At 37.2% G+C, this 26,098-nt stretch overlaps 1 protein-coding gene across 1 annotated transcript in view; it reads right to left on the reverse strand.

The window, feature by feature from the left end:
- Positions 1-26,098, reverse strand: part of MDFIC2 (MyoD family inhibitor domain containing 2) — a 104,643-nt gene that overhangs the window by 76,174 nt on the left and 2,371 nt on the right. The gene's annotated exons all lie outside the window — the stretch shown is intronic.

The raw sequence follows: 26,098 nt of genomic DNA on the forward strand, positions 1-26,098 counted from the left end.
GTGTGTGTGTGTGTGTGTGTGTGTGTGTGTGTGTATAAGTGCTATATGAGGAGCTGGTAAATAAAATAAATTACATTTGAAATAAGGACTGTTTCGCAAAAAATCCCCAAATTTGTGTCTTATCCTATGAGTATTTAATTAGATAATAATTACTGAAAATCAGATTATTTATTTATTTATAAAGATTTTATTTATTTATTTGACAGAGAGAGATCACCAGTAGACAGAGAGGCAGACAGAGAGAGAGGAGGAAGCAGGTTCCCCGCTGAGCAGAGAGCCTGATGCGGGGCTGGATCCCAGGACCCTCGGATCATGACCTGAGCGGAAGGCAGGGGCTTAACCCACTGAGCCACACAGGCACCCTCAGATTATTTATTACTGGTGCAATATGTATTACCTAATCAGTTTTTATTAATATTTTTAGTCAAAATGTATAGATAAAATTACCCATGATCTCACTTGCTCACAATATTTTAAAAAATATTCTGATGAAGAACATTTCCAACTTTACAAAAACATTTATACATATACGCTCTTTTTAACAAAAACACAATCATACTTATTTATGATAGTATGACATAGGCTGTATGTGGGCAGGATTTTTGCCAGTTTAATTACTGTTGTATTTCAGTGTGTAGAATAGTACTTGGTATAGAATAAGTGTTCAATAAATATTTGTTTAATGGAAAAAGTTTTTTATTGTAATTATAATTGTACTTCATGTATTTGAAGATATTTTAATGGTGTTAAATGTTATTCTTCCAATATTTCATATAATTTTTAATGAGTGATTAACATCCCATATAATTAATATAAATATTTCTTCATCTACTTTCACAATGTTGGACATTATCACTACTTCTGCTGTCTTGCTATTATAAACAAGTAATGTGATGAAAACTCATAGTAAAATTTGTCTTCACTTATGATTATTTTCTTAGAGTAACACCTAGAAATGGTTGACCAATGAATTAGATGAAATTTTAAGGCTTATGACTTATTCAGCATTTATTTAGTAAATATTTACCAAATATCTAAGCTGTGCCCTCTACTAGATTCCTATTTGGGAATACCATGGTGAATTATACCAGGTATAGTCCCATTGTATCGTATAGTTAAGTGCAGAGGTTGGTAAACTATCATCTGCGAGCTGAACACACCTATTGCCTCCCCCCCAATACACGAAGTTTTATTGGAACACAGCTACATTTACAAGTTTATGTACTATCTGTGCTCTCACATTGCAATGGTGGAGTTGAATAGCTGGGACAGAGACTGTAGGGCCTGCAAAGCTGAAATATCTGGCCAGTTACAGAAAAAGTTGGCCAACCACTGATCCAGTCAATTTTAATGTTGGCATGTTACCCTCCAGAAAGTTTATGTTCTCAACTATAATCCAAGAAAAGTCTTCACATTAACAAGGCAAACATGTCTTCATTTTTGCTGGATTTATTTATTTTTTCTGAAAGAACTCCTTACAGCACAAGTCATCTTCAGTATTTGACATGCCTGAGTCATTACCAAATCTGAAATTAGTCTGATCAGAATTATTGATATTTACTTTAAATGAGAAATATTGGCTGAGCCAGTGTGATTGACTGAGCCCTCAGAAGTTTTATTGGACTTTCCTTATATGCTCATAGGGACCAAGAAGACTTGAATAACTAAAGCCATCCATATCTCACTGCCTAGAAATAAGAGTTAAAAAATGCTGGGATTGTGGAAAGCGATAGTATGTCATTTTACATGTGAAATCCATTTTGTTTATTCTGAAACTAACCTACATTACCTTAATGACTTATGTAAACGGAAATATCAGTTATTTGATTTTTTTTCCCCCTGCACTGGCCTCACACAGGCACGCTAATGATTATTTGTCAAAGTCACACTGTTTGCTTACAAGGTATGAAGGCTTTTTAGACACTATAATGACGGCTCTTGATTCACTTGATAATATTTAGAATAAGCCATAAAAGCCGATCTCTGAACGAACAGACCGCTTTTATTGGCTTTTAGTGCTATTACTGCTGTCATAAGTGGAAAATTAGCCTAATGCAAGCAATACTGCTGTGTCATACTGCAAAACTGCTGCTTGGTTTTATAGTTTATTTCTTCTAATGAAAGTATGGCCAGGTATGGGGATGGTTCTATCACCTCCTGGGCTGCAGGGTCTGCTTCCACCATGGTCTATGGTTCATATGAGGAACAAGGGATGGATGCACTTGAAGATGGGTGGGAACTTGGGTAATGTCACAGGCCTGTGCTCATTTGTTATGTAAATTTTTGCTGAGTCCCAGTGTGTGCTAGTTACAAGTGATGAAAGGATGACATAGATCAGATTAAGATGGAACTCAGTTTTAGTAAGAAGATGACTATTGATAGCCTGCTGGCCAGATTTTATTGGCTCCTCAATGTTATAAATTAAAATTTTATTGAAATATTACTTATGTATAAGAGTTCACAAATCTTGAGCATACAGATTGATTGAATTTTTTTGTGTAGGCCCAGGTAACCACTACCCTTCAAAATGTAGAACACCTTCAGCACCTTAGACAGCTCCTGTCACCCTCACAACCCCCCACTCCCAGTCAGCACCTTGCCCCAAGAGTAACTACAGTACTGTTCTGACTTCTATCACTCTAGATGACGTTTGCCTCTTCTTCGTATGAATGGGACCATATAATGTGTATTCTTTCATCTTTCACTTCATTTGCTGAGTATCATATCAGTAAGATTCACCCATGTTTTTATAGGTACCAGTAGTTCGTTCTTTTTATTGCTGTGTAGTATTTTCATTGCAGGACTATCCCACAATTTATTTATGTCCTTTATTGTTAGGAGACATTGAGGCTGTTCCCAGTGAATGGCCATTTCGAATAAAGCTTCTTTGAGCTTTCTTGCACATGTTTTTGTGCAAGGGGCATAACATTCATTTCTGTTGGGTATAAACTTGGAAATTAGAATTGCTGGTTGTACAATGGGATTTTGTTTTTTTTAAGACTTGGGTGGATACTGTTAAGTAGTTTTCCAAAATGTACACTCATCAATAACATATGAGAATTCTAGTTGCTTTGTGCTGTTGCCAGTATCTGGTGTTGTCAGCACTATTGTTTTAATAAATTTAAATGCTTTTATATGTCGCATGTATGGAAACTGAAGAAAAATACACTTGGTTTTGACATATGTTTTCCATGTACACTTGAGCATGTGTGGATAATATAATATGAGGAATGTAATGAGAACACAAATTTTGGAATCACAGGGATTTAGGTTGACATCTCTATCTCTACCAATTGATAAATGTGGGCCTTGGCAAAGTAACTTACGTTACCTTATGCCTCAGATCCCTCTTTCATAAAGCACAACAAAACACCCCAAGTCAAAGGGCTGCCATGAAGACAAATGAAATGATGCAAGTAGCAAATTAGTGTCTTGGCATGTAGGTAGCCATTCAGGACCTCCTGATCTGTTCTCCTATCTCTCAGATTTCATTATTTGACTCTTCTCAATCTAATAATTAAGATCAGAATTAAATCACATTTACTTCAACTCTGCCTTTATCACTTAGTAGCTAAGTAGTCTCGGATAGCCCACTTAGTTTCACTGAACCTCACTTGCCTTAAAGCCCCTTTTGTGCTGATTGGGGTGATAAAATGAGACAACATATCTGTCTGGCACAGGGTAAAAGTTAAAAACAAAAAAGTCACCCCAGTGGTGTCAAACTATCAGATGATATCAGATCCTATCAGATAGGAATCTAACGATCAGATGACTCGATGTCTCGAAGTGTTTATCCATGATGGTTCCTCCCCTTGAGGGATCCTCCTCATCATTACTTCCTGCTCCCCCGCCCGCCTCCACAGCTGGGCTCTTTCTTGTATTTGGAACTCAGCTCAATAATTCTCTTCTTTGCTAAGCTTTCCTTTACTTCGCAGTTGTCCAAAATTTTTACCCTCATAAGTCACTAGGGCACCTTGTTTGAAATGCAAATTCTTCAGCTCCAGCTGTAGAAATTCTGGTTCATCTGATCTTGGGTGGGTCTCGTGAAATCTTCAGGCCTAAAAAGCTCTTTGAGTGATTGCAGAGCAGGAGGCTCCTCAACTGACTCCAATACCCTGTATACCCTACATGGCAAGTCCTGGCTTGAAATTCAAGCCCTTCTAGCCAGACACATGACTCAGGAAGATACATCTATCCTTTAGAATCTGGTGTGTTCTCCTATCAAATTCCCAAATGACCACCTGTATCATTCCCACCACCTAAATTTTATAAATCAGATAGTGTTACTTACACGTGCTAATGATTTCTCATTCCTCCTTGACTAAAATCTAAAATCCTCTCTCACATAGCCTCTGAGTCTCTCGCTTTCCCTCTTACCGCTCAATCTGGCTCATCCTTCATCTTTGGCCTTGAACATGGCAAGCAGTCTCCTGACTCAGGGACATTGCACTTGGCTCTTCCTCATGCTAGAAATTCTCTCTCTGTGGGTATAAACATGACTCTTACCTCATTTCATTCTGGTCTCTGCTAGGGTGTGAGCTAATCAGAGAAGCCTTCCTTGACTACGCAATTTATAACCTACCTGCTTCTACTACTTAACACTTCTTAGCACCAGGCATTCTGTATACTTGTTTGTTGATTGCCTACTATTCTCTAAACATACGACTGTTTTTTATTCCTTCCACAGAACCTAGAACAGTGGCTGAAAAAATGAGGTGTTAAGTAAGTATTTGTAGAGTGAACAAATCTGCCAAAATTTTCTCACCAGTACAAAACAGGAAATGGGGAAATAAAAGAGAAGTCTTATAACCTTTTGGCATCCAAGATATGCCTGTCACCAAGACTAACTCTGGTAACAAGACAAATGGAGCAGGAGACTAAAGAAGCAGTTGAATATCTCAATCATCAAGGATTTAGGAGCTAGTGCTTAGAAACCTCAGTAGGATTCTCTCCAGCAATGGCTTTGGGGTGGTGAATAATCAAATAATTGGATCTACTTATCCTGGCACTGATATCAGCACTAGGTGGTCAGGAACACAAGCAGTCCTATGGCAGGAGATGCCTGTGAATCCCAGCTTTATTAGAAGGGAAGACACTGGACCAGATTTGTAGAAACCTTGCAAAATTAGGAGGTACTCTGAGTGATTGCTTTTTGGTTGGTCTGTGTTTTTAATGCACTGTGCCTGGCATATAGTAAATGCTCAATAATAGTGGAATAAATGGGACCTTGATTTGGCAGTAGCTGAGTCTGAATAGTTACTATTGAGACTGATGGATATCATTATTCCTCCTGGGTACTATGGACATATGCAAAGAACAAGGACTTTGAGGACTAGTCTCAGTCTCTCTTTGTTCCTGTTACCTAATCTGTCTAAGGAACATAATTGGGTCACCCCTTTCCCTCTGTGAGCCTTGCACAGATTAAAGGGATTGGTGTTTGGGTCAGGTTCTCTGTAGCTATTATCATGATAAGGGTCAGGGTTTGGATGTCTGAATTTTAAGGGGGTTGTTATTTAGAGTCCTGATTTCATACAGAGTAAGACAGAGTAAAGAGTATGAGATACTTATTTCTTAAAAAGAAAGAGAAAAGAAGAAGAAGAAAAAAAAGAAGGATCTGAGGAAAATATGGCCAAATGTTAACATCTGTTAAATCTGGGTGGTGAATAAATAATGTATTTTTAAAAGAATGTGTAAAATGTCAAAAATCAAGTAGTTAATATATGTGCGGTTAATAATCTTACAAGATTATTAATCTTAGCTCTGTTTCTGATCCTTGAATATTAGTAAGCCCCCCTTAAACAGACGGCCTTTACATAGTCTTTGGGTGGCAGAAATACTGGCTAATGGCTTTTTAACGTCCTGAATAGAACTTGATTTTAAAGCCCAATTAGACGGTTTTCATGAGTACAACTCTTAAAACTGTCACCTTGTTCTAGTTAAAGTTCCATGAAAGCAAGGGTCATGTTGTGTTTCATTTATAGTTTTTATCTCGTTAGACAGACATAATGAACATTAATGAGCAGGAAAAGTGACAAGGCCAAGATATTTGTACTTGTTCATTCCTATGATTTTTTTTTCTGTAATTTTGCCCTAAATTTTCTAGGGAGGTTAATTCAATTCTAAATTGTAAACTATCAAAATTTGTATTTGACTCTTTATTTATGTTAACCTTTTTGGAAATGAAAACAAAAGCAAAAAAAGCAGTCTTTGAAGAATGACAAACAACAAGAGCAAATGGAATTGGTATAGCTGATCCACATTTTTGAAGTTTTACTGACAGTGTTACAAGGGTTAAACTTAGTCACTATAGTTCTAAATTACTTGTTTCTTACCAAGGAAAATAATATTCTTGAAGTAGTCTTACCTTCCTCTGTAGAAAACATACCCTGGGGCGGGGGGTGGGGGGGAGGAAGGAAGGAAGGAAAAAAAAAGTATTTTTCACCTATTTTAATGATTAATAACTAGGGTTCTGGACCATAAGGGGTCAGCACCTGACTTTCCCACTTACCACATATTGATCTTGGGCAAATTACTTCTATTTTTCTAGAGCTCATTTGCCTTATTTGTAAAATGAGGGAAATTCTAATAGCCATCTCATGTGGTTTTTGAGAGAATTCAATGAATTCAAATGTGTATGTGCTTAGGACAATGGCAGACAAATTGTAAGCATATGATATGTGTGCACTATTATTTTTGTTAGGACTGATAAATCAAGTTACTAATTTTTCCATGCAGAACTCTTATCTCCCTTCCCTGGACTGGCCCACAATCTTGAACTGGCTGTGTCTGGTACATGTCACAGTATATAATGTTTTTCCTGTTTCTTTGCCCTTATCTGCCAATATACACAGAGATTCTCCTGAAAAGGGACACTATTCTTAGCACAGAGCAAGGGCATGAGTGGACCAAAAGGGCCATTCTTTGGCAAATGTGCTGACATTCTTCCCTCTGATGCTCAAGACAATGTTGCTCCCCTTGTCCCACTCAGAAGCCTCTTCAACACAGCATTCTAGGAGATTAGGACCAAAGAGTTCAAGATGCAAAATATTTGTTACCCACAGAATACTTGCTCATCAAATGAGAAACGTAAATTTCCTTTGTCTGTTTGTTTATTATTTTTTAAATTTAAAAGCAATTTTGAGAGTAGTATTAGGCTTATGAAACAATTGAGAGGGAGGTTCAGAGATTTCCTAAACCCCCAGCTTCCACGCATGCATGGCCTCTTCCGTTATAAACATCACTTCCATTATAAACCAGATGGTGCTTTTTTTTTTTTTTAAACTAAAGATGAACCTAACTTTGTTCCAAGATGAGTAGTTTGCATCTGCAGATCTTGTCGTTGACTTCCTGGCAAAATGTAGGGGTATAATACTTTCTGTTTTCCCATTCTCCATCTCTTACTTAAATTTGTCCCATGGTTTATTTTTAATTATGAGTCATTCCTTTGTTGAGCTCTATCTATTAAATATGAGACATGATGGTTTTAAGATGAATAAATATCTCTTTCCCCAAGAAGGTAAACAATAATATTATTAATTATAAATGTAATTATAATTAATATTATTAAGTACTAAGCTATAACTGTATGACTAATTTTGTGTGTATTAATCTCCCTGTTATATTGGCAGCTCTGTGGCCCCCTTAGGACATGGGACAAATATCCCCATCTCTCTAAATACAAGCTTCTTTTTACAAAATGAAGATACTAGTACCTATCTCACAGTACCTATCTCATAGAGTTGTTGTAAGAATTAAATGAGAATATACACCCAGTGATTTTCTCTTATAATATCGATATCAATTGTATTTAATCAATTATTTGTAATATGTAATATCTGCTTAACTCGACTGGGGCCTCTGAGTGTTATTATGCGTGCCTTGTTCCCCTTGATAGCTGTTGTCAGCCACTATGTCTGATACATAGTGAACTCAATTACTGTTAATCACTATTAAGTGAATCTGGAAGTAATTGCAAAGATGGGATTCAAGCTATGTGTATGTCTGGCTCCTTTAGTTTGAGAGACACTGTGAGAAGAAAGTTTACAAACTTGTTTTGTAAATTTTATTATGTAGGAGTACTTTGTATCTGCTATACATTTTAATGTATTTTTTATGTAGGAGTGTCTTGTATTTGTATCATTTTTTCTTTTTTTGAGCAATAGCCCTTATATGCCACCTAATAACTTGACAAAAAATAAAATTCATTTCTGTTATGACATCTATGAAATATTATCTTTAAGGATACACAGATGTTTAAAACTATATATTTGATGATATATATCCATATAGCTATCTATTATCTATTATCTATCGATTATCTATCTATCTATTATCTATTATCTATCTACCATCTATTATCTATCTATTATCTATTATCTATCTATCTATCTACCATTTGTTGATGAAAGGAAGGATTCCCTTCCTTTTCATGATTACACAATGGAATTGTACAAAAATTATTTCAAAAATAGCAGTTTTGTTCAGATTTATTTTAGGGGGAAGATGGCAGAGGGAGAGGGAGAGAGAGAATCTTAAGTAGGCTCCACAGAGCCCGATCTGATGACCTGAGCCAAAGTCAAGAGTCCATGATGCTTGACCTACTGAGCCATCCGCCTCTCAGATTTTTCCTTAAATGGCTAAATTATCCTCATGGTTATATTTCCTACATAAGCAACTTTTTCAAAATGAGCTTGGTATATTTATGACTTAAAAGTTTTTGATGAGAGAAACCTATGTATCATCAATTACTAAAAATTGAAGTGATTATCTCATAAGACAGAAGACTGTGTTGGTCATGTAATCTCGGGCCTTTGATTTGTGTTGTTTGACAAGAAATCAGTAGCATATTATATAGTGGAAGGGGCAAAAGTTTAGTGTTACCCAACCCAGCTCCCCGCCCCTGCTTTTCAGATTCCAGGAAGAGTACTGCTTGTTTGCTCTCCTTTAGTGCAGGTGTCCTTAACAAATTTTTTGCACCATGGAAGCCTGATGAAGCCTATGGACCCCTTCTTAGAATAATGTTTTAAATGCATGAAATAAAATACATAGAAAACCAATTACATACATTTAGCAAAATATTTGAAATTTTTTTGAAAGAGCAATCTATGTGCATATTTATCAATAAGTTAAATAAGACTTAGAAATTGAATACAAATAATAGGTAAGAGTAAACAGTACTGATACTAGTACAACATTGTATGTTAATTCTACTGGAATTAAAATAAAATTAAAATAAGAAAGAAGAAAGAATATTTTGAGATATCAGTGACAATTATAGTGTGATATGAAAACACCCGTGATTTCTGGTCTTCACAAAATCACAGTTGTTGTCAATACTATGATATTGCCTATATTTATGATTGAAGGGACTTCTAAATTTTAGTTAGAGATCAGTGAAATCAAAATAATTCTGCTTTAGTTAGGTGCTAGAGGGAGATAAGATGGTGTTAGCTTGGTTTTTGTCCCTACGTAAGACTTTGAATACGTCTGTTCCTTTCCTTCCCACGTGCCCATTCGGCAGAACACTTCACTTGAAGTAACAGGATTTTTTTAATGACATTAATATTCAGCCAGATAGTGTTAAGGAAAAAAAAAAAAGATGAACGAGTATCTGGACCTTACTAAAAAGAAAGAAAAAAGACTTTCTTATGAGCCTGGTTATGTTTACTTATTGTAAATGAACTGTACAAAGTTCTAGTTCATTACTGCATTTATTTTTGTGTTATTCACTGAGACCTAAAGAAGCTTTTAGAGCCAGAGAAAGAGCAAAGTTATCTGATGAAGGAGGAAGCATACACACAGTCCAAGCTATCACTCAGCAATATGAATGTAAGATCAAGGATGGTACTATGGGCAAGAGTTGAATGAGTTTTTAATATTTATCAACTTTTATTAAGGATGCAGCTTGGTTTTGCGAAGACAATGTCATGTTTCAAGTATTTCCATCTCTGTTTCTTTTTCTCAGGGCTCTAGAAATGTCAGTTGTTCAAAAATAATACTGCCCCACCATTTACAACTCAGTTCATGGGAATTTATATTTTTCTTTAAAATGAAAAATATATCAATCTTAAGAATGAAAAATACATTGGGGCGCCTGGGTGGCTCAGTGGGTTAAGCCGCTGCCTTCGGCTCAGGTCATGATCTCAGGGTCCTGGGATCGAGTCCCGCATGGGGCTCTCTGCTCAGCAGGGAGCCTGCTTCCTTCTCTCTCTCTCTCTGCCTGCCTCTCAGTGTACTTGTAATTTCTCTCTGTCAAATAAATAAATAAAATCTTTAAAAAACAAAAAAAAGAATGAAAAATACATTGATTAATCTCATACTATTCTTTAAAAGACATGTTCTCCTTTTGCTAATGAAATCTTATCATACAGCATGAAGATGCTTAGATTCTATTTCATTTTAATTTGACAATATTTATGACCACTTACTGTTGCCAGACACTGTGTGGATAAGTAGGGAAACAGAGAAAAGAATAAGAAACCACACATTCCCTGGTGGTTTCAAAAGGGTCAGGTAAAAGGAGGAAGAGACCTAAAAAGTAAGCCATAAGAAAAAAAAATTAGTAATAATAATAGTGGTTATTATCGGGTGCTTGGTACTTTTCATTCATTTTTGCCCATTCAGGAAAGTAGACTTCACCTGGAAAGAACAGAAAATTCCAACTGAAGCTGGCTTTTAAAATAAGGTAATGTATTTCTCGTGTGCCAGTTCATAAGTAGGGTGGTTCAATGATGATCAAATCCATGTCCCAACATCTCTTATAACAGATTTCTTCTCCATTTTTTTGGAGAGCTAGGTGTATAGCTCTGTTATCTGTCTGGTAACAAACTTTAGGGTGACAAGATGGCTTCCGCACTTTCAGGCATCACATGAAACTTGACAGTATCTGGAGGAGAATTTAGTGACCAAAGAACAAAACCAAAATAAAACAAAAAGTAAAATAAAGCAACTAGCCATCTACCTTCTCCCAAGTGAAATGAAACAAAATAAAGATCTTTACTGGAATGATGCAGATGGCACCCGCCCTGTGTCTTACTGTCTTCCTAGCCTCTTTGTCCACCATTTAAGTGAGTGTCTAAGCTAAGCTGGGGGGCAGCTTGTTGAGGACACCAGCAGAATTCTAAAACTGTTTTACATCTGACAGTACATCCGAAGCAGAAGCATTTTTACTGATGGGGAAAGGGGAAAAGCCACGTTTATCAAAATATTTTCCTCACTTTTAATAAGACAAAGATAAAATGAAGGAGTTGTTTGCATCTCTTACAAACCTTAGATTTCCTTTTCCCATAAACCCCTAAATAAGTTGTAGTTTAACACATGGGATGCAGAGAGATTTAATTTATACCCTATGCTGCTTTTCCTTTTCTAAATGGTCAGCTGATTGTCTCCCTAAGAGATGGAAACAAACTACACTTGACAATTTCTCCCTAGCAACTACTGCTTCCAGAACCTACTAGAGAATACGATAGACCTCGTTTTAGTTCATCAAAGTCCGAAAAATACTCAACCCCAATTCCTTGACCTATTACTTCTAATACTTTGACGTTAGTTAACATACTTCCCCAGATAAAGTCATTTAGATTTTTTCTAAAGGTAAATTTAAAAAATTAAAAAAAGTTATTTAATTCATGCCAGTGGCGTGTACACGGCTTCTGTGTTTCCAGCTGAGCAAAGAGCTTGATTGTTTCCCCAGCAACCTGGGAGCTATCCTTGAGGTCTCTGTCTCCTTCGTCCCCAGCACCAATTTACCAGGAAGTCCTAACAGTTCTAATACTCATTGTATTCTCCAATTTCTCTTCCCATTTACATTGTCATTCTTTTAATTCTTACTTTGACTGCCATAAGCCCTTCTCCTACCTGCCACCCCCCAATCAGCTTTACCTCCTTTCCAATCCACATTGCTCCCAGGATGGTCTTTTTATTGATTTATTGAAAGATTTTATTTATTTATTTGACAGAGAAGGATCACAAGTAAGCAGAGAGGCAGAGAGAGAGGAGGAAGCAGGTTCCTTGCTGAGCAGAGAGCCCGACGTGGGGCTGGATCGCAAGACCCTGAGATCACGATCTGAGCCGAAGGCAGAGACTCAACCCACTGAGCCACCCAGGTACGCCAGGGTGGTCTTTTTCAAAGGAAATCCAATCATGGCCCCTCTGTGGTTATTGCCATTTAGCATTTTCTTATCACCCGTAGCATAGCTACTTTCACATGCTGTTTAGTACCGTGTTCTGCCCCTCTGGTTTAGTGTGTTACCGGCTCTGGTCAATGTCCCCCAGTGTGTCTTTGCTTTACCAATGTTTGTTGATCATGTCTTATGAGACATTTCTTCAGAAATGATGTAAACCTATTTTTCTCTAAACCCTGCTTACTTTAAAAAAGAGAACAAGGATTGCCTGGGTGGCTTAGTTGGTTGAGGTTGAACGTCTGATTTTTGATTTTGGCTCAGGTCATGATCTCAGGGTGGTGAGATTGAGCCCCACATCAGGCTCTATGCTCAGTGTGGAGTCTGCTTGAAGAATCTCTCCCTCCACTCCTCCCCCTACTGGGGCTCACTCTCTTCTCTCTGATTGAGCCCCACATCAGGCTCTATGCTCAGTGCAGAGTCTGCTTGAAGAATCGCTCCCTCCACTCCTCCCCCTACTGGGGCTTACTCTCTTCTCTCTGTGTCTCTCTAAAATAAATACATCTTTAAAAAAAAAGAACAAACCAAACTTATATTGAAGCAACACTTCTCTTATTGAATTTAACATTGGACAATTTTAATAACTGTACAAATTCTTTTGCCTGGCTCTGGATCATTAGTTACTGTAAAATAAGTCCTTATGAAAACAAAGTGAAAGAACCAGAGAGCCTACCTGTTTACTTAAATATGCGAGGGAAAGTTGAGATAGAGGTTGTAAGGTAAATGCTACAAACCACAAAAAGACTGAATGTCTTGGTGGAAATTAACAGTTCAGATATTTGAGCTACTAAAGGGCTGTCATTAGACTGTACCTTTGTTTAACCCCCAAGTTATTCATTTAGTTTCTCTGCTTGGTCATGCCAAATTAATGTAATGTCTATAGTTTCAATTGGACAGAAATACAGATGCTTATTATTACATATGTCTGAGTACCTTGAGGAACAATAAGCGTATTTGGGTAATCACAATTCCTTGAGCTTCATTACATTTCTTCTTGGATACTGGAAAAGTATTTGACTTTGTTTTCTCCTTATGTAAAGTGAGGACTTAAAATCCTTCCTTATGCACTTTGTTACTGCTGTTTTCCTTCTGTGAGGTAGATGCTAAACATTCAGGTAATTTGTAAAGTATCATTTGACTACCTAGCTTTTCTGAACTCCAAGCTTTATAATTTTAGGTAAAACATATCATTATTGTAAACTCACAGGCTTCTGATCACTGATGTATAACTGAGATTAATTCATAATTGAAAAATACAATGGATGCATACCCGGAATGGCTATCTGAAGTATATTTGTTTCTGGCTTACAGCTTTTACAGAGTGCTGTCTTTTAGTCTTTGCTAAATCCTACTATTTAAAGATTTAAGGGGACAAATTTTTTAACATTTTAAATATAACAAGGAAATCAAAGTCATGTCTAGGGTTGATGGTGGGGATACTTGCTGAATATGAGAAACAGGACTGTGTATAATGCAATTTTCTTGCTGAAGAGATGGTATGGCCAGATAGGGATATTTGAAAATTAAAGTTAAATTTGACATCTAAATACCCTTTAGTTTGCAGATTTTTGGTCTGTTTACTGGCCATGCAAAAATATGTTGCTATTTCATAATTGATCTTACTTGATTCTACCATTAGAGTTATCCCCCACTCCATGTTTGAAGTGTGATATGTTTTATTTTCAAGTGCTCGTTTCACAAAGATCAACAACAACAACAAAAAAAGATATCTACTTCCTCCCTCCATGGTTCATATTTTTTGTTAACCAACTTTAATAGGACAATATTAAAATGATTAATCCTTATAACTTGCTTGTGTCTTAAGTGACTGGAAATTATAGGAGCTGGACTCCAACTGCTATCTGTTAAATATGAATGCAGTATATTACAGACTTATAATTCATCCTGAACGATTTAATCACTACAATCTGTAGATAAGTTGGCTTCTGAATTTTTACCTGATGTCATAATTAAGTCCTCCTTCCTATTCGAGTCACCATGACCAGCTGAAGATAGGTGTTGAGAGAAACTAGGTAAATGAATAATAGTTTTAAATGTGCATTATCTGCATGACTTCTCCAAACATTCCCCAGCTCCTCCAATTTCAGTTGTCAAAATGAGTGCCAGTGAGGGGTTATTGGTTATCTACCGTCAAGTGTATTTCAGAGCAGAGACCCTAATGGCAAAGCACTGGATTTGGAATCAGAACACCTGGAATGAGACCTAGTCCTGGTATTCATTACCCATAAGACTTAAGACTGATTATCTAAACATCTCTGACTTAATGTTCTTCATCTATAGAAAAAAAGCATGCTAAGATCTTCTGCACATGGTTGTCATGTAAGCAAATTGATGAACAAAACATTGGAAAAACTGTCACCTGTAAGCCAGAGGTAAGGTATGAGGACTCTGTAAGATGCTTGTCCTTGGTTCACTCATAAGGAACTTCTAGTAGATGTTGTAGTGTGAAATTTAAAAGCACAAAATTGGAAAAAACCTGAATATCCAAAAATAGAAATTGGTTGTATATATCTTATTACTTTTTTAGTGGAATGCTATGTGTATCATCATCAAAATGATGCTATACATCTATATTCATCTGGAAAGGAATGCATATTCATTTACAAGTAAGAAAAACACAGTATTAAATATAGTACAGAATCAGATTTTATTAAAATTACTAATTTATTACTAATTGCTAATTTTGTATGTGTCCATACAAACACACATACAAACGTTGACTCATGAATATAGAAGAAAGATGGAAAGTGGCTATCTCTTAATGTTGGGATTTGGAATGATTTTGGCTATTCACATCTTCTGAGTTTTCTGAAATACACATAGACTATTTACATACAGACACACACACACACACAACACACACACACACACACGAAATTCCAGTTTCAATCCAGAGGCTTTCTGTAATATCTGATAACTCCTTCTTTCTCCTACCCGTTAATAACTAGTTTATGGTCAAGGCATGGGGGCCAGCCCTTTCTTGGATACTAGGACCTTTGTTTCCATTGCCCTGGCAACTAGTGTCCCAATTCAGAAGTCATTCTTCCTCATCTGTGGACACAACAAGCTTCTAACTAGTCCCTCTGTTTCCACCCTTCCCCTCAATTTGTTCCAATCCATCTTCATAAAGATCCTCAAATCACAAATGTTTTCTAGAGCAGAGAGTTGATTCTGTTACCTTTAGCTCCTGCCTGCTTTCCCGACATCAGCCTCTCATATATCTGATCATATCTCTCTGTCTTAAGATATTTGGTTTATGCTCTTCAGCCTGGGATTCACAGCCTTTTTAAATACAGCCAAGGTTTATTTCCTGCTCTCCCATACATACCCTTCACCCAGCCCAACATAACTACTGTTCTCTGTATGCCCTGGAATTTTCTACTTTAGATCATTGGATTCATCAAGTCTGTAATGCTAATGCCTATTAAAACCCTACAAGTGATTTATATAGCTTGGCTCAATTCCCACTTTTTCAGAATTCTGCATGTATTTTTTCCTACCCCTGAATCTCTTAGGATTTTTGAAATTTATTCATATATTCATTCATTTATTCATATCTTTTTTTTTCAGCAGCTACTGTGTTTAGGGGCTATCCAGATGCTCAAATACAGAGGTAAACAAGTCGGATATACTCTTGCCCTTGAGCAATTAACAATCTAATACTTAAACATTTCTGCTTTATTTAAATCTTTTGACTTATGGTGGACCTGCCTTAGCTACCTACCACCTTCCCTGCAATCACACATACATTGACTGTGGCACCTTGAGGGTTATATATGTTTGCTTCTCCTAGAAAACTGTGTTGTCTGACAAATAGAAGACAGTCAACAAATGTATTGTTGAAAGGGCAGAGAAAAGAATGGAATAAAGTATTTTATTCAAGGAACATTGTTTTTTATAGATATAATATATATTTATGTATATCACATAGTTATATATTATACATAATTTTATATAGTACACATATAATTTTTTAAAAATATGTAAGTTTTTTCTGTTCAGTGTTTTTAAATTTAAGTTTAGAAAAAAATTAAAATTAAAAAATAAGTAAGTAAACAAAATGAAAATTTGGTTCTTATGGAACGTTATTGACCTCTCAATGATGAGAACAGGTTCTTTCTGCTGGTTGGTTCCAGGGGAATCCAAGATGAGACTAATTTCCTTAAGTTAAAAGTGAGGCAGAGCACATTCTTTGGTTAGCAAGTTATGTTACAGTTCTCACACTTGATCATTTAGCCTGAAAGACCAAGGCTAGAGAGTCCCTGTCTTTTAATAAGTAGATGTTCACGAACAAGAATTTAGAGGCTTAACAGAATACTGAATTTGGACACTCAATATATTTATGACCTATAAATACACTATGCCTCTTGGTTGTGTTGTTACTTTAATTTTTTAAAAAGTCCTTAGTGTAATTTTCCTTCTTCATGGAATAAGTTATTCCCTTAAAAACTTCCCTTGGAAACATGAACTCCCTTACTATCTCTTTAATATCTCTATCTCTTTATGTTACAGTTTTTCCTCATTTTAAAATGAGACTCTCAGTTGTTCTCTCTCTCTCTTTGAAAGGAAAAGGGTTGGTAATACATTAGAGGATATTTACACAAAAAGTCTGTTCTTTTAATAGATTATGTAGGGAATCTAAGTTAATATTTTTAGATGAATTTGACTGTTTTCAAATGACTCCTTAGTAAACTGTTTTAATTCAAATTTGCTAAATCCATTAAAGACGAGACAAACCAAAAAGCACTGTTAAAATCCTAAGAGAAATCTGTATCTACCTAAGGAATTGGGTAGACCCATATGGTTTGGTATGTGAGAGACTTGGTACTGAAAGATTCCATCCAAATGGTTTGCGTACATTCCACTATGATTCAAATACAGCTTACTTACGAGCTCGCTCCTATCTGAATCATGTGGCAAATAGGATGTACTGTTGATGCTTTGTTTTCCCCAACTGAATTATAAGGTCCTTGGTCATGGGAGGCATAGTATATTATTTGTTTAAGTCTGTGCCTTGCAAGAAATCAAAACATTTGTTGTTTTTGGTTTACTTAATTTCATATTATATTGTACTAGTTTTATGGTATGAATGGCTTATCTTATCAATCTGATTTCTCATGTATTGTAAGAAATCAGTTTTAAGATACATGCATAGAGTGGCGTTTTTTTCCTTTTTATTAACTGTGGCCAGGATATAACTTTTGATATATTTTTTCCTCCAGAAGAGGTTATTTATATGTACTTTGTATGTGTTTTGCAATTTATATTCAAGATGTTTAGTATTAGCACCTATCTTTTGGTAACTCCCAAAGAAATTTGTTTTCCTATTTGTCATGTTGACTATTCTAAATATTAAAAAGAAAATAAAGTTGGTAAGAGAGCTAAAATGCAGACTTTTCCTTTCCTATTGTCTGTTACTTGAGATTGGACAACACAAAGCACCTTTCTTGCCTTCTCCAATGTAATTATTTCTTTCCAAATCCCTATTGGTGTGGAAATTCCGCTCAAGAGAAGAATTTTCTGATGTCTTATTTAATATTACGCCTCTATGAGTTGTCCTCTCTATTTTTTCTTGAAGTTAGACACTGGCAAAAGTACTGTCATTGCCCTTGCTTTTCGTCTTTGCTGCACATTTACTTTTAGACAGGCTTAAATAATGGCTAAAATGGTTGAAGTGATTTATGTCTGTAGAGTGATGTCTTCATTTGCTCTATTCACATTTCTTTTTTTACTAATGGTCTGGTGAACACCTAGTGTAGGTGCGTTTTATTAGAGAGTATATTCCCTCTAAATGCTGTTCCTAAGCTGAAAGAAATGGGCCATAATCATATAAAAATAAAGTATCTCTTTGTAGAATTTACAAGAAATGGAATGTCCTTATTCCTGAGGCATAGAACATAAGGGACTTTTTTCTCTCACTCGAAGACTGCTCTTTCTGCTAATGTTGATTAAGTGGACCACGTCAACAGCTGTTGTGACGTATAGAAAACGAATGTGTCTATTGAACATCTCAACTGAAAGGAGTAAATCTCTTGAAGTTTCGAGTTATCTACAATTTTCTTCTTCCTGCTAAGACAGGGGAAATGGCTTCCAGTCTGTACAGACTGCTTCACTCCTAGTTCATAAAATTGCAATTAATAATGGTGAGCTAAGATCATTCTGGACTTGATGTACTGCCCTATCATGGTTGAAAGAGAGTCCTTAAATCTGCTGTTTAACAACTTATAGGGACTTTGCTTTGATTAATTCATCTGGTCATAGTCTCAAGGCTGACACGGCATCTTGTAGGCCTTCCATTCCATTGGGATCAACATCATCATTTTATAAGAAATGAGTTTACTGCTTTATAGGCTTAGTTGGAGAGAAATTTCAAACGTCAGCTTTAGGACGTGCCACTGGAATTTAATTTGTTGACCTATGAGAACACAGAATATCTCATCTTTTACTGAACTTTCTAAACATAAAATAAGGTTATCAGAGAATCAAAATGATTCTGACCCCTGAACTTCAGTAGAAGGCCAATACATTTAAAGTAAGTACTCTCCTTCCTGAAATGGTCAGTGCTCCATTGATAGTACACGTCAGGTTCTTAAGAAAATACGCTCCCTTATGGAAAAGAGCACTGGAAGTCAGATCATGCGTACTGGCTCGTGGAGTAAACATCATTTGGGGGCCACATAGTATCTGTTCTCCCTCTATTCTGGTGCTGATTACCCTGAATTTCCTTTGAAGAAGCATCTCCATCCCTTTAGGTGCAGTCTTGTGGAATTGGCAGTCAGGGTTCCCTGCCTTGCCTAACCACAAGGGGGACTCATGGCCAAAGCTATTGAACTTTCTTCGTGGGATTTGGACTCCTGAGTGTAAGAGGACAGAAGAGTATGTAGAGCCAATTTGTTCTGGAAGTGGTGACCCAAGTATGTTTTTCAGTCTTGCTATCTGGATCACGAGATCTAGATTGGTTTCTACCCATTCTGAACCTGGACTTTACCTCTAGGCTATAAACTACCTCCAAGTCTCCAGTAAGTTCCTCATTTTATTAGTTTAGCTAGAATCACTGTCTGTTACTTTTTCCTCAAGAACTATGTGATGAATAATTTTATGTGTCAGTTGGCTAGGCTAAGAGATAACCGGGTAGCTGGTAAAATACTATTTTGGGAGTGCCCATGAGGGTGTTTCAGGAAAAGATTAACATTTGAATTTGTAGTCTGATTTTTTTTTTTTTTAATAAGCTTTCACCAGGGTGGGTAGGCATCATCCAACCTGTTAGATGAAACACCAGAAGAAAGGCAAATTTGCTCTATTTATTTGAACTAGAATATCCATCTCTTGTGCCTTTGGACCCTTCACTCCTGTTTCTTGGAACTTGTTACTTGGACCAGGATTTGCTTAATTCTGGCTCACAGAAATTGCGAATTGGTTGAGCACCTTACTCAGGAAAGGTTGGCTATATACAGAAATTGAGACTCGGTTGAGCACTATACTCAGGTGAGGTAAGCTGTATACCAGAAATTGGGACTTGGTTGAGCACTATACTCAGGAAAGTTTGGCTGTATACAGAAATTGGACTTGGTTGAGCACTATATACAGGAAAGGTTGGCTTTCCTGAGCCTCCAGTTTGTAGACAATTGAACATAAGACTTCTCAGCCTCCCTAATTGTGTGAGCCAGTTTCTCGTCATAATAAATCTATCTATCTATCTATCTATCATCTATCTATCCATCCATCCATTCTATTTGCTTTGTTTTCATGGAGAACCCTGACTAATAAAAACTATTAAAGCTTTTTTGTAATTATTTTGAAATTATTATATTTTGGAAGTAATTGTGTTGTCCTTCTTTAGTCTCTTACCTTACATTCTTTTGAGAATAAAATGTAGTGGGATATTTTTACTACAATATAAAATATATCTTTTGCAGGCATTTTCAGGGTAATGAGTGCATTGGAATCCAAAAGATTTGAAGCTCTGTTCCTGAGCAAACTCTCCAGACTCATTTAATGCCAACCTTCCTTTGGGTCAAGATGTTCCAGACACTTTTGTTTTCATTCCCTTAATTCACCAAGAACATGACATGTTCTTTCCTGCCTTAGTCCTTTACCTGCAATTTTATTTTATTTTTTTCACTCTCCCCATCCACAAATGCCTTTTCATTCTTAGGTCTAAGCAAAATCTGTAGCAGACTTCCCCCATCAGCCTTAGTCAGAGTGAACAACTGATCTCATATGTCCTCTTGCTCAGCTGATAGTCTTCATGGGGTTGCCTCATAGACATTTCACACTTAATCTGACCCACCCAGATCTTCTGATTCTTTTGCTCTCAGCCAGTTTTTCTCTCATTCTTCTCCATTCAGCATTATTGTCATGTGTCTCAAACCAGAAGTCAGCCTTGACTCCTCTCTTTGGATTGCCCCACACGAACGCACCACTGAGTTCAGTTGGTCCTATCTCCCAAAATAGATCCCCACCCCTATTCTCCCACTTTCACCTTCCAAGTTTTATCCTATCCCAGTTATCATCTTTTGCTTGGTCAACTGCAATGTCTTCTAATTTATTTCTGCCTACACTCTTGGCTTCATACAATATAAGTGACTGTATGTTCCCCTGCTTGGAATCAACATATCTTCTAATTCCAATTAGGAAAAAAATACCCCAATTTCTGACTGTGGCCAACAAGGTCGTACATTATTTCCAACTGAAGTACCTTCCTTTGCCTCCTTCCCTCCCTCTGTCCTTTCTTTCCCTCCAACCATGCTGAGCCATACTATTTAGACAGACTCTTGTCCCTCCTGGAATGCTTTTTCCAGATTCGGCACCACTGGCTCTCTCTGGTCTTTTAGGTCTTGACTGAAATATTTCTCCCTCAGAATTTCTCCTGATTATAAAGAATAATTCCCATGCCAATCTCTATCACATCATCTTGCTTCAAAACTTCCAAATAGTTACCCTTGTAAAATTAATCACGTTCTTGTACTTAGTGTTTTCTTATTTATACGACTGGCGAGGATATAATTTCACATCGGATTTTCCCTTTCAACTATGTTTAAAAACAAAACAACATTCTAGTTGGCTGTTACTTTTTACTCACCTGTGTTTTGGTTATTAGAGAACACGTTTTTATAAGCCAATGAAGAGTACAGGAATAAGAGCTAATGATTCCATTTTGTGGGTATACATAGTACAAGGCCTTTCAAGATATGTTATTTGTGGCGGTTAACAATTGAAAATGGATGTTAGCATGTCTTAATTTTTAAGGTAGATGAAAGCCCCTTTAGAAATGAGGATTATCCGAGAGAAACAATTAACGTCAATTAACATTAATCATTATAGTAAAGCACCTAAATACATGAGCTCCTGGGGCGCAGAGACTGTGGCTTCTTCTGTCTTTGGCATCTTTATTTCTTTGCCTCACATACTGTCTGTGAGTTCAAGAAGAGCTTCATCAAATGGATTACTGAGTTGAATAAAACATGCATTTTTGGAACTGTTCTAATGCCCATGATCTAAAATTATTTTTTGAGCAAAAGAAGTAAACTGTCTTCACTCAGAATCAAGGGAAGGGCAGTGAATATGTGAATGTCAATAAACCTAAGAGTCTCACTTGTTTGCTGTCTCATTTGCAGACAAACAGTGATCAGGAGTGAGATGGGATTCTTGGATTATGGATTTGAAGTTTAGCATTTTATTGAAAAGGGAATTTGGGGAACATGGCTTTGGGGACCTCTAGGCTGTTTTCAGTATCTTGGATTACTAACCTCTAATATTCATGAATTCTGATTAAATGATAACCAGTGCTGTCAAGTTGCCAAGTCATTGGTGACCTAACCCCTCTACTTCAATGCTAAATAAGTTTAGGGACGCTTACTTTAAAATGTATTTAGTAATGATTTTGAAATCACCAAAGAGCATAGTCACCGTGTAACTATCTCTAGAAAAGGAGTGATACTTAATTCCAAATAACTACAGAATTCTTATTTTTCACGCTCTTTTCTTCCTGGGATTTATGGAAGATGAGAGCAAAGCTTGTACATTGCCTTCCTCTCTCCTGTTATTTGACCACACCTGATTTTGAAGTGTGTAATTTCTCATTGGAGCTTCTCCCAATTTAACAACTGTTGGATGGAGTGAACACCCAGTTAGATTAAGAAACTGTGGCTTGTTACACTGAGGGCACACTTACAACTTGGTTTAATTCTGTTCTTCCCTCTTCTTACTACAGCCATGAAAAGAATGTTTCATTAAAACAATTACAGACAGCTCTTCTTTCGAAGGACAAAGTTTTATTTCAAGGTTCTTAATTTTACCTTTTTTAGGTCACACACTTGTCTTTTTTCATACCTATAAATCTGTGTGTTTATTTAGATAGATCTGTGCCAATGCAGCAATTTTTACGGGAATGTGCCTTTTAGGAAATTGTAATAGATTTTGTTTAGAGACACAAGCTCTTGGGACAGAAGTTCCAAACTGGTAGCCTCCGGACTACAACAGACTCACAGAACCTGCCTTCCCTCGTCCTGCCCGGTGCTTTTTTATTGTTGTTGTTGTTATTTTTACTGCATCTAGGGAAATCTGGAGATTCCACATAGAAATCCGGATTTCTATCTTCTGAAAAATCCGGAGACGCTGTAAAAAATTGTGTGCCATTCAAACACTGGTGATGCTGTGATTTTAAACTGCAAATGGCAACAATTTAAAGGCTTCCATCCCTTCATTTTGATGTTTCTCTTCCGTATCAAATGGTGTAAGGCACAAGCACTAAAATGCTTACCCAGAATGCTCCCTGGCCTAATGGGGTATTACATGCCATCTTATTCCACCTGTAATTTTCCCCCCAATTTCTATGTTCTATCAATTTTTCCTTCATAAAGTTTTTCACATTTGGGCCTATTTTCTTCCTCTCCTTGTTATGACTTTTATCCAGGTTGTTTTTCTCACTTCCGGGCTACTGAATGAATACCTTGCTGTCTTGGCCATTACCATCTCTCCTGCTTTAACCTTGCCTCTGCCTGTGCCTTCCTGCTCTGTACAGCAGTGACAGATCATATCCCCAAATCCCCCTTCAGTATATTCGTCCCTGCCCTGAGGCCTGTCGTGACAACCCAGAACTGGCATCCAGCGACTTAGCTTGTATTGGGAATTCAGTCTGTCCGTTCCCCACAGTTTGTGTTAATCCATACACAGATGACTAACCAACAGGACCATTTCCCTTGCACCAAAGCACTCGTCTTCCAGCCCCGAAGTCCCTGCTCCCACGTGTCTATCTCCCCCTCCCCACCTGTGCAAATAGGCCCTGAGCTCCTTAAGACCTCCTTTCTCACCTATTTTGGTCCACACTTGTGTATCATGGTTCATCATGCCTCGCACATATTTCAAAATTATATTGTGCTCCTCTGATGGTCTTAAAACCGAGTGTCTCCACATAAGTTCTGTGCACACCTTACTTCAGAATCACCCATCTTGCTCTTCAGCATTTTTTCCTGGGCTTCCCATATTTCCCAGATTCTTTAAGTAGGGGCCCAGGAATCCGATAAATCTCAGATTTGGAAAGTCTGGCATTTAAAGGCAAGATGACGAATAGTGGTACACAAGACTGCCTGATGGTTTGATAAGAAATCAAATAAGATTCAGTTAATTTTACAGTGAGTGCATTTTCAGGCCTGCCAGCCTGTTTCTCAAAACCTTTTTACTCTAATTGTTGACAGCAGCTCTGGTTGTGGCTTTCACCAGCTCTTTGACCCCATGACTGAGGCCTTCAGGCACCGGAGATCCATCCCCATCCGGAAGCAAGTGGAAGGTAAATATGAGCCTCTTTGCCTTTCAGGCAAAAGCAAGACAATAAGACAAGTAGATAACCCCCACTTCTTTTTTTTTTAATGGTTCTTTACCATGCTTATGCCTTGTCTCCAGTAATGCCATGAATATGTAATGTGAATCACAGGGCATCTGGGTGGCTCAGTGGGTTAAATCCTCTGCCTTTGGCTCAGGTCATGGTCTCAGGGTCGCGGGTCGGATCACATCAGGCTCAGCAGGGAGCCTGCTCAGCAGGGAGCTTGTTTCCTCCTTTCTCTCTCTCTCTGCCTACTTGTGATCTCTGTCTGTCAAATAAATAAATAAAACTTAAAAAAAAAAAAAAGGAAAAGAAATGTGAATCATATAGGATGAACTAAATTATGTTTGAAGTTGAGAAGTTATTACGACTGTCAGTTCTCAGGTTGGCAATGACTGTGGTAACCCCTGTGGGTTATAAGCTCACTCTTCACGCCAGACACTGAGGTCATTGTTTTCTGCAGGTGACCCCAGGGCAGGCCCCAACCCAAATTACGCATTGCTAGGGTTCCCTACATTGTAACAACAGGGAGCGGTCAGCAGGATTGCAGGGGAAGGCACGGGACACAGTGATGTGAGAAGCAAGTACTTTTGTCATTCGTGAAAAAAAATTTTTTTGAACAACTTTAAAGCATCAGATTTCATTTCTTTGAAAGTGAGGGTTTGATAAATTTAAAATATGGATTGATAACCACTGGAGGAGTCACTGTGACAAAGTGCATGAAGGCCAAGGATGGAGTTTAGAACGGGTTTCAAGATTCAGGTTGCCATGGGCGCCTGGGTGGCTTGGTGGGGTAAGCATCTGCCTTCGACTAGGTCCTGGGATGGAGTCCTGCATCTGGCTTCCTACTCTGCAGGGAGTCTGCTTCTCCCTCCTTCTCTGCTCCTCCTTCCTGCTTGTGCACTCTCTCACTCTCTCTCAAATAAATAAATCTTTAGAAAAAAAAAAAAGAAAGAAAGAAAGCTTCAGGCTGCCCCATATTTATTCTGAAAGTTTGAACAGCTCCAACGTCTCTCTCTGAACTTCAGTCTTTTAATCTGTAAAATGGGGACAACGCTGCAACCCCACCAATTATTGTAGGGACTAAATGAAGGAATTTATGTGCAATACTATAAAAACATACAGTGCTGGTACTCTTGCAGATTGTTCAAAGTGTGAATCAAGATCTCAAAAAACATAGTTACATTATTTTGAATCATGCTTTAAAAAGGGAAAGAAACCCCACAGTAGTAATAAACTCAAGCCCATCATCTCACCAAGCAGGTATCTTGATCCCTGGCTAAGTAAGGAGTCTGAGGCTGGCGAGGTGAGATAAACTGCCACAGTCACACAAGCTAAAAAATAGCTGAGCTGAGATTTAAAAACCACACCTGCCTGCTTTAAATGCTCTGTTCTTCCTACAGCACCAGTTTGCCTTAAAAAAAAAAAAAAAAGCCAGCACATATACTTTTTCTTAACATTAAAAAAAAAAAAAAGACATTTATGTTTGAAAACTAACTCATCCTGATAATTCCCAATTAAGATGTTGTCATCTGGCATCTGGCTCAATTTCCTTTTATGAAATATAGTAAACATAATTTGACTATAGCTTAAATGAAGTGTCCAAATGGGATAAAACAGGTCACCTGGGAAATTAGATTTTATAGATTACAAGAATTCAATGCCTAAATCTCACTTAATGGATGCAATTTAAAAAAAAAAATTCTTCAGGACACAATTGACTGTTCTATCAATTTTACCGTTACTTCTATATGAGACAAGTATAGCCTGGGGCAACGAAAGCAAAAATAAGTAATATAAACTTCACTCTAAGTAGTAGCCAAGAGCACCCGTGTCTTCATGGGTGTGGAGTTCACAAGCAAAACCAACGGGGATCTCGGACTCAGGTTTAATTTTTTTATTTCCCTATCGTATTTTAAAACATTCTCTTTAAGAATATTGAGTAAAAAGAAGTTAGAGAATTTTCTTGCCCCGTGGCTTTTTGGAGTAGTTCTGAGTCTGTACTAGCCCTTATTCAGAGACAGAGTCTGCAGGAGAGATGAGCGCCAGCCATTGATTTCCATCACTGGGTCATCCA

Source organism: Mustela nigripes, chromosome 2, assembly GCF_022355385.1.
Source record: "Mustela nigripes isolate SB6536 chromosome 2, MUSNIG.SB6536, whole genome shotgun sequence".
In the NCBI taxonomy this organism is placed as follows: domain Eukaryota; kingdom Metazoa; phylum Chordata; class Mammalia; order Carnivora; family Mustelidae; genus Mustela; species Mustela nigripes.